Source organism: Pinus tabuliformis, chromosome 7 (genome assembly GCF_031772625.1).
Source record: "Pinus tabuliformis cultivar Carrire ecotype Pingquan chromosome 7, CPIR1, whole genome shotgun sequence".
Lineage (NCBI taxonomy): Eukaryota > Viridiplantae > Streptophyta > Pinopsida > Pinales > Pinaceae > Pinus > Pinus tabuliformis.
Genome location: NC_142293.1, coordinates 1,783,888,647 through 1,783,901,204, shown reverse-complemented (window position 1 = coordinate 1,783,901,204; position 12,558 = coordinate 1,783,888,647).

Below are 12,558 nucleotides of genomic sequence, written 5' to 3'. Positions count from 1 at the left end.
GGCCCCATCACACTTAGCCTTCATCCAAACTGCACTGTTGCAAGTTGTACACAAAGAAACTGCACTAACCATTGCATGTTTCCTTCACTGAAAGTGCGATGGCTCCTAGAATTCAGTAAAAATAAATAAAAAATTTGAATCTTCTATTTCTAAAAGCTTCATAAGTGGTGTTCACTATTAATTGTTGGATTAGATCTCGAACTCCTACTCTTGAGATCTTACCTCTTATCCCTAGAACTTATCCTCCCTCTAAAGTGGATCTACGTCCTAGAATGTAAATCCCAAACTAGCTCTTTTACCCTATAAATTCACAGCCTCCCATAGAATCCGGGTTTGCTTTTGGAGACTCTTAGTTATCCCCTCATGTCATTGCTTTGTTCCTAGGGATCCATTATACATCCATGCACTTAAGTTGTGAATGAAGGCTTGCTTTGTGGAAAAGGAAGTACCAGACAGTTGGGAGACATTTACAAGGTCAATATGTGCAAGGGTTGTATCTTCTCCTACATTCACTAATATAAAAAGTGCTTTGCTTTCCTATACTTATGTCTCATTTATGCATATGTAGAACAATTCCTTCTTGACCTATTGTTTAGAGATGTTAGTATATGTTATTTGTATGTTTTGTTTCTCTTGTTGGAAATACTAAGAGGGGGGTGAATCAGTATTTCTTTTCAATTGTTCTTTTTACCAGTTAGATTCTTCACAATTATAATTAGAATAATAACAATAACTTTATTAAGAGAGGACTTCAATCCTTTTTTCAAATAATTAACTACAATAATAGTTGAGGGAACCAACCCTTCAATGTTCTAGGCACCAACCTATAGCCAAGCACCAACTTGGACTTTTTAATGAGGCTCCAACCTCTAGGGCTTCGACCCTATTCTTCTCAAGGCTCCAACCTTCCGTGTAGAGGCACTAACCCCTAGGACACCAATCCTTGTGTCTTTTTAATAGAGAATGTGAGATGTACTTGAATGTTCTGACACAATTCTTCACTATTCCATAAATACTTGAGATTAACTTCCTACTCTTCATTGTACCTTGTCCACCATTAGACTTCATTGTTGCTGCAATCTCAGTTCATAATACCATGGCTTAGCTACATTACCAGCTCCAAGCCACTGTACAAATTGGTCATTGCACTTTACTGCATCATATTTTGAGCCATGAGAATATATCACAGTCAAAGATCTGAGCCTCTACACCATAGTCCAAGTAAGGAGATCACACCACAGTCACAGAACAGATCTTCTAACCATAGTTCGAAAGAGTAGGTCGAGAATCACAGTGGAACCATAGTCCGAAGATGTATCATCACAGGTCTGTAATGTTGCACAGTTTGGATTTTAAAGGTGAAGGTACAATCCGAAGATCAATCCTCACAAAGTCAAGGTATCCGAAGTCACTATTCAGGAGGTTCGAGGTTTTGTCTTATAAAATGAGCTTGTCAAGGTGTATTAATCCTTGTATGTGTTAAAAAGATAGCTCTTGTTCAAGTTTTGGGCTCCTCTTCTTCTAGTTTATTTTTTTCCTTCCTTAAATTTCACGAGATGTGAACTATTACCTGTAGTTCTTCTTGATGACCAAATTAATGAGTGAAGAATGAATATGTATGCCTAATATATAGTTTTCATGTCTCTACAAATAGGCCAACATGAGTAGGCCAGTATAGGTCGTCTCACTTGTCCAGAATAATATCCTTAACTTAAAAAATTTATATCTCCCTGAATATTTAGGGTTTTGGCCAAGTAAGAGCTCATTGGAAAGGAAAAATTATGCTCTTAAATATGGTATAGGTATCATATTGAGAGGTTTCCTCTAACGTAGTGAAAAACATTTTTTAATGTGATTGGTCATCAATTAGTGCAGAATTGGAGGTAGGACAGAATGGCTTCATGGAAACTAAGGCCATTTGTACATGTAAGGCTTCATGGTGACATTTACTAGGAGAGCTCAACAATATATATTTCGTCAATGACAATTATTGACCAACAATCTCCCCCTTTCTCATTGATGGAAGTATTTCTCCATTCTCTCCCCCTTTGACATCAATGGAAAATCGGGTGCCCCAGTACTCCCCCTATCAAACTGTTTCCTTTGTCATGTTGCTCCCCTTGACATGTCGCTCCTACTCTTGTGAAGATGATTATTTAATGTGATGCAAGATCAAAAACCCCCATATTTTGGCGAAGGTGTTCAAATGCTTCTCGTGGAAGATATTTTGTAAAGATATCTGCAATTTGCTCTTTTGTATTGATTTATTCCTACTTGATGTTTTGTTCAACATCCTATTCACGGAGGAAGTGATATTTGATTGGAATATGTTTGGTCATTGATTGCATTACTGGATTCTTTGAGAGACTGATGGCACTATTGTTGTCACAATAGATTGTGATTGGTTGTTTAGCTTCTATGTTGACATCCTTCAAAGCTTCCTTCATCCATAGTATTTGTGTGCAAAAATTTGCAGCAGCTATATATTCGACTTTAGCTATGGAAAGAGATATAGATGATTGCTTTTTGTTGAGCGAAGATACTAGACAATCTCCCATGAAGAATGCATTTCTGCTAGTACTTTTTCAATCGTCCACAATTCCAGCCCAATCAGTATCGGTGTAAGTTGTCACTATAAGAGTTTTTCTTTTGGGATACTAAAGACCAAATTCAGGAGTTCCTTTCAAGTATCTGATATTTCTTTTCACATCCAACAAATGGGATTGCTTAGGAGCTTATTGAAATCTTCCCACCATTCCTATTGCTTGCATAATGTCGGTACTTGTAGCAGTTAAGTAAAGGAGAGCTCCAATTATTAACCTGTAAAGAGTTGCATCTACTGAGGGGGATTCATCATCTTTGCTCAATTTGCAGTTTTTGGTCATCAATGTGCTCATAGGTTCACATTCTTCCATCCCATATCTTTTAAGCATGTCTTTAAGATATTTTGCTTGAGATATGAACATGTCTTTTGTGGTTTGAGATACTTGTAGTCCAAGGAAGTAAGATAACTCACCAATCATCGACATTTAGAAATCTTTTGACATTTTTTGAGAAAACGCATAGCTCATCTCATCATCATTGCTAGCAAAAATCAGATCATCAACACAAAAATCAGATCATCAACACAAAAATCAGATCATCAACATATACAAGAGTGACTAGTAATTTATCCTTGTAAATCTTCATGTAGATATTACTTCATGCCACCACTTTCCGAAGCCTTGTTGTTGTAGATAGTGATCCAATCTTGTGTACCAAGCTCTAGGAGCTCGTTTCAACCCATACAATGCCTTTTTCAACTTACATACAAATTATTTTCCTAATGCTAGATCAAACCCTTCTGGTTGCTCCACGTAGACTTCTTCCTTGAGTTCCCCATTCATAAATATTGATTTTACATCCATTGGATAGACTTTGAATCCTTTTGAGCAAGAAAATTCCAACAACATCCTTATAGCTTCCATTTGAGTTACCGGTGCAAAGGTTTCTTCAAAGTCGATTACTTCAATTTGTGAATAACCTTTACAAACAAGCCTTGCCTTATTTATGATGATTTGTACATATTCATTCGTTTTGTTTTTGAACACCCACTTGGTTCCAATAATATTTTTATCTTTTGGATGAGGTACCAGCTCCCATGTCTCATTCTTTTCAATTTGAGACATTTCTTCGTCCATGGCTTCCACCCAATGAGGATTCTTACTTGCTTGACTAAAAATTTTTGGTTCTATCATAGATAAGAGAGAAACATCATATTTCCTTGGTGTACTTGTCATCCTTCTTCAGGTTTGTATTCCCTCATCTACATTACCAATAATCTGCTCTTCTCGATGATGTTTTTGGAGGAATTTCACTTTTGAAGGAGTTTGAGATGGTTCTTTTTGTATTTCTTGATCTTCTTCCTCTTTTGCTGACTCTTCTTCTTCGAATTCTTCAAGGATAGGATCTTCTTCATGGACTTCAATTTCTTATTTTCTGGAAGAGCTTCGTTAACATTTACATCAATGCTTTCTACTACTTTTTGTAGTCGATTATTGTAGCATTCTTAAGCTTTGCTTCTTATAGAATATCGAAGGAGTATTCCTTCATCGACTCGAGAATCAAATTTTCCTAGTGTGTCATCATTGATCTTCATAAAACATTTTCTTCCAAATATTATAAAGTATTTTACCGAAGCAAGTCTCCCTTTCCATAGTTCGTATGGTGTCTTGTCATTATTTGTTCATAGTTGAGTTGGATTCAAGGTATAAACTATTGTCCTAACTGCTTCTTTCCAAAACTTGAGTTGCAAATCAGCTGCTAGTAGAACTGTTATTTCCATCTCTTGTACAATTCGGTTCTTCTTTCTACTACTCCATTTTGTTTGGGAGTTCTAGAAACAAATAGCTCTCTCTTGATTCCATGTACTTTACAAAATTCATCAAATTCTTTTGAAGTAAATTCTCCTCCTCTATCTGTTCTAAGGCATTTAATCTTTGATTCTTTCTCATTTTCTCCAACTTATTCAATGCTACAACATTGAATGATGACTCCAATCCTCAAATATCAATCTAGGCTCCAACTTGGTCTCTCACAAGGCTCCAACCTTGTATGAGAACTCCAATCCTCAAATATAAATCCAAGCTCCAACCCAGTCTCTCACAAGGTTGCAGCCTTGAACAAATATTTTCAAAAAAATTATCAGAATACTACTTTAAGATGTCATCTAAGTGGCTTCAATCCTTGTTAAAGGTCATTTTATCACATCCAATCAAATGGCCTTGAAACTAGCTGAATCAACATCCATTGACACTTTTCATTCATCCCCTACAAAACCAAGAGCATCCTCTCTCCAAAAGTTCCAAGAATTTTGGGTTAAGCAGCTCAAAACCCTAATTTTTGGCCCCATCACACTTATCCTTCATCCAAACTGCCATGTTGCAAGTTGTACACAAAGAAACTACATTGACCATTGCATGTTTCCTTCACTAAAAGTGCAATGGCTCCTCGAATTCGGTAAAAATTAAAGAAAAAATTGAATCTTTTATTTCTAAAAGCTTCCTAAGTGGTGTTAACTATTAATAGTTGGATTAGATCTCGAACTCCTACTCTTGAGATCTTACCTCTTATCCCTAGAACTTATCCTCCCTCTAATGTGGATCTAAGTCCTAGATTGGTAAATCCCAAACCACCTCTTTTACCCTATAAATTCACAGCCTCCCATAGAATCCGGGTTTGCTTTTGGAGACTCTAAGTTATGCCCTCATGTCGTTGCTTTGTTCCTAGGGATCCATTATACATCCATGCACTTAAGTTGTGATTGAAGGATTTCTTTGTGGAAAAGGAAGGACCAGGTAGTTGAGAGACATTTACAAGGTCAATATGTGCAAGGGTTGTATCTTCTCCTACATTCATTAATATAAAAAGTGTGTTGTTTTCCTATACTTATGTCTCATTTATGCGTATGTAGAACAATTCCTTCTTGAACCATTGTTTAGAGATGTTAGTATATGTTATTTGTATGGTTTGTTTCTCTTGTTGGAAATACTGAGAGAGGGGTGAATCAATATTTCTTTTCAACTGTTCTTTTTACCAGTTAGATTCTTCACAATTATAATCAGAATAATAACAATAACTTTATTAAGAGAGGACTTCAATCCTTTTTTCAAATAATTAACTACAATAATAGTTGAGGGAACCAACCCTTCAATGTTCTAAGCACCAACCTATAGCCAAGCACCAACTTGGACTTTTTAATGAGGCTCCGACCTCTAGGGCTTCGACCTTATTCTTCTTAAGGCTCCAACCTTCTGTTTAGAGGCACTAACCCCTAGGACACCAATCCTTGTGTCTTTTTAATAGAGAATGTGAGATGTACTTACTTGAATTGTCTTGACACTATTCTTCACTATTCCAGAAATACTTGAGATTAACTTATTACTCTTCATTGTACCTTGTCCACCGCTAGACTTCATTGTTGTTGCAATCTCAGTTCATAATACCATGGCTTAGCTACATTACCAGCTCCAAGCCACTGTACAAATTGGTCATTGCCCTTTACTACATCATAGTCTGAGCCATGAGAACATATCACAGTGAAAGATTTGAGCCTCTACACCATAGTTCGAGTAAGGAGATCACACCACAGCCACAGAACTGAGCTTCTACACCACAGTCCGAAAGAGTAGGTCGAGAATCACAGTGGAACCATAGTCCGAAGATGTATCATCACAAGTCTGTAATGTTGCACAGTTTGGATTTTAAAGGTGAAGGTACATTACGAAGATCAATCCTCACAAATTCGAGGTATCTGCAATCACTTTTCAGGAGGTCTGAGGTTTTGTCTTCTAAAATGAGCTTGTCAAGGTGTATTAATCCTTGTCCATGTTAGAAAGATAGCTCTTGTTCAAGTTTTGGGCTCCTCTTCTTCTAGTTTATTTTTCTCCTTCCTTAAATTTCACGAGATGTGAACTATTACCTGTTGTTCTTCTTGATGATCGAATTAATGAGTGAAGAATGAATATGTATGCCTAATATATAGTTTTCATGTCTCTACAAATAGGCCAACATGAGTAGGCTAGTATAGGTCGGCTCACTTGTCCAGAATAATATCATTAACTTAAAAAAATTATATCTCCCTTAATATTTATGGTTTTGGGCTAAGTAAGAGCTCATTGGAAAGGAAAAATTATGCTCTTAAATATGGTATAGGTATCATATTGATAGGTTTCCTCTAAGGTAGTGAAAAACATTTTTTAATGTGATTGGTCATCAATTAGTGCATAATTGGAGGTAGGACAGAATGGCTTCATGGAAAGTAAGGCCATTTGGAAATGTAAGGCTTCATAGTGACATTTACTAGGAGAGATTAACAATATATATTTCATCAATGACAATTATTTACCAACAATCTCCCCCTTTTCCATTGATGGAAATAATTCTCCATTCTCTCCCCCTTTGACATCAATGGAAAATGGGGTGCCCAAGTACTCCCCCTATCAAACTGTTTCCTTTGTCATGTTTCTCCCCTTGACATGTCACTCCTACTCTTGTGAATATGATTATTTAATGTGATGCAAGATCAATAACCCCCATATTTTGGCGAAGGTGTTCAAATGCTTCTCTTGGAAGATATTTTGTAAAGATATCTACAATTTGCTCTTTTATTGATGTATTCCAACTTGATGTTTTGTTCAGCATCCTGTTCACGGAGGAAGTGATATTTGATTGGAATATGTTTGGTCTTTGAGTGCATTACTAGATTCTTTGAGAGACTGATGGCACTAGTGTTGTCACAATAGAAGGCGATTGGTTGTTTAGTTTCTATGTTGACATCCTTCAAAGCTTCCTTCATCCATAGCATTTGTGTACAAAAATATGCAGCAGCTATATATTCGACTTCAGATGTGGAAATAGATATAGATGATTTCATTTTATTGAGCCAAGATACTAGACAATCTCCCATGAAGAATGCATTTCCACTAGTACTTTTTCGATCGTCCATGCTTCCAGCCCAATCAGCATCGATGTAAGTTGTCGCTATAATATTTGTTCTTTTAGGATACCAAATACCAAAGTTAGGAGTTCCTTTCAAGTATATGATAATTCTTTTCACATCCAACATATGGGATTGCTTAGGAGCTGATTGAAATCTTCCCACCATTCCTACTTCTTGCATAATGTTGGGTCTTGTAGCAGTTAAGTATAGGAGAGCTCCAATTATTAGCCTATGAAGAGTTGCATCTACTAAGGGGGATTCATCATCTTTGCTCAATTTGAAATTTTTGGTCATCGGTGTGCTCATAGGTTCACATTCTTCCATCCCATATCTTTTAAGCATGTCTTTAAAATATTTTGCTTGAGATATGAACATTTCTGTTGTGGTTTGAGAAACTTGTAGTCCAAGGAAGTAAGATAACTCACCAATCGTCGACATTTCGAACTCTTCTGACATTTTTTGAGCAAACTCATGGCTCATCTCATCATCATTTCAAGCAAAAATCAGATCATCAACATATACAAGAGTGACTAATAATTTATCCTTGTAAATCTTCATGTAGATATTACTTCCTGCCACCCCTTTTTGAAGCCTTGTTGTTGTAGATAGTGATCCAATCTTGCATACCAATCTCTAGGGGCTCATTTCAACCCATATAATGCCTTTTTCAACGTACATACAAATTATTTTCCTAATGCTAGATCAAACCCTTCTGGTTGCTCCATGTAGACTTCTTCCTTGAGTTCCCCATTCATAAATGTTGATTTTACGTCCATTTGATAGACTTTGAATCCTTTTGAGCAAGCAAATGCCAAAAACATCCTTATAGATTCCATTCGAGTTACCGGTGCAAAGGTTTCTTCAAAGTCGATTACGTCATTTTGTGAATAACCTTTACAAACAATCCTTGCCTTATTTTTGATGATTTGTCCATCTTCATTCGTTTTGTTTTTGAACACCCACTTGGTTCCAATAATATTTTTATCTTTTGGACGAGGTACCAGCTCCCATGTCTCATTCTTCTCAATTTGAGACATTTCTTCTTCCATGGCTTCCACCCAATGAGGATCCTTACTTGCTTGACTAAAAGTTTATGGTTCTATCATAGATAAGAGAGAAACAACAGCTTTCCTTGGTGTACTTGTCATCCTTCTCCGGGTTTGTATTCTCTCATCTACATTACCAATAATATGCTCTTCCAGATGATGTTTTTGGAGGAATTTCACTTTTGAAGGAGTTTTAGATGGTTCTTTATGTATTTCTTGATCTTTTTCCTCTTTTGCTGACTCTTCTTTTTCTAATTCTTCAAGGATAGGATCTTCTTCATGGACTTCAATTTATTTTTCTAAAAGAGATTCATTAACTTTTACATCAATGCTTTCTACTACTTTTCATAGTCGATTATTTTAGCATTTTTAAGCTTTGCTTCTTATAGAATATCGAAGGATTATTCCTTCATCGACCCGGGAATCAAATTTTCCTAGTGAGTCATCATTGATCTTCATAAAACATTTTCTTCCAAAGATTATAAAGTTTTTTACCAAAGCAGGTCTCCCTTTCCATAGTTCGTATGGTGTCTTGTCATTATTTAGTCTTAGTTGAGTTGGATTCAAGGTATAAACTGTTGTCCTAACTGCTTCTTTCCAAAACTTGGGTTGCAAATCAGCTACTAGTAGAATTGTTCTTGCCATCTCTTGTACAGTTTGGTTTCTTCTTTCTACTACTCCATTTTGTTTGGGAGTTCTAGCAACAAAGAGCTCTCTCTTGATTCCATGTACTTTACAAAATTCATCAAATTCTTTTGAAGTAAATTCTCCTCCTCTATCTGTTCTAAGGCATTTAATCTTTGATTCTTTCTCATTTTCTACTAGAGCTTTAAAAATTTTGAAACATTCAAAAGCTTCAGATTTGAATTTTATAAAGTATACCCACATCATTCTAGTAAAGTGATCAACAAATAAATCAAAATATCTTTCACCTTGTAGAGTTGGAGTTCTGGTTGTCCACATAAATCTGCATGTATGATCTCCAAAGGTTTTTATGTAGAGAACTCCTTAGTCTTGAAATTGGTTCTTGTTTGTTTTCCTTGTTGACATGATCCATAGACAACTTCATCCGCTTGATGATTTTTGGAATGTCCCTTACTGCATTTGTTTTGGTGATATTGATCAAGTTCTCAAAGCTTATATGTTCCAATCATTTGTGTCATAGCCAACTTTCATCTGCTCGACTTACATAACATTTATCTTCTTGAATTTTGGTCAAAATATATACACTATCTCGTGTTCTTATTCCTTTAGCTATAAGTTCACCTGAGGAGGAGCTCCTTATCTCACAATCTTTTGTACTAAAGACAACCTTGTGTCCTTGATCACAAAGTTGGCTTACACTCAAAAGATTGTGTTTGAGTCCTTCTACCAACAATGCATTTTGGGTTTTTCCTTATCCATTGATGAGAGCAACAGTCCCTTTTCTATATATCTTGGCAGATCCACTTCCAAAAGATACATTTCCATCTTTCTTGATTAAGGAGGTAAATTTCTTTCAGTCACCTAACATTTGTCTTGAACATCCACTGCCTACAAACCATTGATTTTCATCACTATGAGCACATAAGGCTAGGCCACATTTATCAATAGCGGGTTCATCCTCTTGTAGTTCTTCCTTTCTGAATGGACAATTTTGTTCATCGTGACCATAATCATTACATAACGAGCAACTTGGATCATACTTATCCAAAGCATCAAAAGAGTTGTAAGTCTTGATTTGTCCTTGTTCTTTGAGGCCAAGTGGCTTGCTTTGTTGATTCTTATTTCTTGAAGCATTGTCCTTACGAGCCTTGCAATGCTTGGCTTGATGACCAAATTTTTTACAATAAAAACAATAACCAAGAAAGATTGTTTTGTACTAGTTAGAATAGCCTTCACTTGAGGTAGTATTCTTCCTTGGAGTTGTCCTTCCTTCATTTCTTGGATTGATAAAGGTGAACTTTTTTTTCTTGGTGAGATGACTCCTCTTCTTTTGGATGACTAGAAATAATGTCAGCATAGCTTCTTTGGATTTCCTTATTCACATTCTCCTTTCTACTTGATAATTTTCCTTTGAATCCAATCCCAGATTTTTCATATTGAGTTTTTTGAGCAATAAGGATGATATCAAGTGTTTGAAAGCTTTTCCAACTCCTCTTAACTTGATCCAATTATTTTCTTAGCGAAACAATTTCAATTTCACATTTTTCGCAAATCTCTTCTTTCTCTTTTAGTTTATTGTTCAAGAAATCTTCCCTCCTTTTTTCTTCCTCCTTTTCTAATTTGAGAGAAATAATATTCTTTCATAATTTCTCATTTTATTCAATGGCACTCATTAGTAACTCGTCCACATTTCCTTCGCCTTCTTGTTCGGATTCATCATCATTTGTAAATGCCATGAATAATACTTCTTTGCTTCCAACATAGTCATTTTCCTCATCTAACTCATCATCATTTCATTTGTCAAAAGTGATATTTTTACTTGATTTCTTCTTGGTGATCATGAATTCATCTTCATCAGAATTGTCTTGTTTAGAGAAGAAGTTCTTCTTGTTAAAAACTTTACTTTTGAACATCCCCTTTTTATATTCCTCCTCATCATCACTATCATATTTATGAGGACATTTTGCATCATAATGACCTATCCTTCCACATTTAAAACAAATGAGAGGATACTTACCTTTTAGCCTGGACCCTTTTCTTAGCTTTCGTATAAACTGTGCAAGTTCAGATTCAGTATCGAAGTCATCACTACTTGTATTCCAATTTTTCCCCTTATTTTTTGATTTTGAAGCTTTGAATGTTGCGTCCTTTGAATTTGGGATCCCTTTTCTCATTTCATAAGCAATGATAATTCCATGAAGTTCATCCATTTTTAAATTATCAAAATCCTTCATTTCTTCAATGGCACTTACCTTGGAGTCAAATCTATCTGGAAGAGATCTCAAGACCTTTTGAACAATTGTGCTTTCTTCAATATTTTCATCTAAGCCTTTAAGTGAGTTGACGACTTCAACTACTCAGAGAAATAATGATGCAATGTCTTCTTCATCATCCATTTTAAGACTCAAATTTCCTTCTATGAGTTTGGAGCTTTGCCTTCTTAACTTTGGAGTCCCCATCACATAAATCAATGAGCTTGTCCCACATTTGTTTTGCAGAATCACAGCCCATGACTTTTGTGAATTCAGAGTCAGTAATTCCACTAGTTATGGAATTTAATGCTTAGGAATTTTCAATGTAATATTTCCTTCTATCTTGATCAATCGGAAGAGTGGGAGGATATTTGTACTCATGAAAAATAGATTGCCATACTTCATGTCCAAGAGACATTAAATAGTAGGACATCATCTTCTTCCAAAAACCAAAGTTTGTACCATCAAACAAGGGAATATTTCATGTCATTTCTTGATTCTTCATTGTGACTTGTGAATCCTTCTTCCAGTTGTTAGGCTGATAATGAAGAAGTTGGCTCTGATACCAATTGTTGGACATACTAAGAGGGGGGTGAATCAGTATTTCTTTTCAATTGTTCTTTTTACTAGTTAGATTCTTCACAATTATAATCAGAATAATAAAAATAACTTTATTAAGAGGGGACTTCAATCCTTTTTTCAAATAATAACTACAATAATAGTTGAGAGCACCAACCCTTCAATGTTCTAGGCACCAATAGACTTTGATCACTCACACTGTGATCATTCACATTTTGATCAAAAATAGAAGTCCATCTATTTTTCCCAACTTGACCAATCATCCATAAACAGCAACCTGCAATCCATAGACATGATCCATATGTCTAAAAATAGACATAGTCTAAAAATAGACTTGCGCCAAAAATAGCCTGCGGGCCCACTTAGTGAAGGCGACTCTTTTCACTAAGCTCCATCATCTTGTTGTATTCTCAACAAGCATTTCTTGTTGCACACTTTTCAACAGTGAGAACTACAAAAAATTATAATATAGTTGAAGATTTAGCCTAAGATACTTTGGCTATGTTTACTCTTGATTTTTTGCATAATTGTCTTGCTTAGAGGAAGTCACTATTAG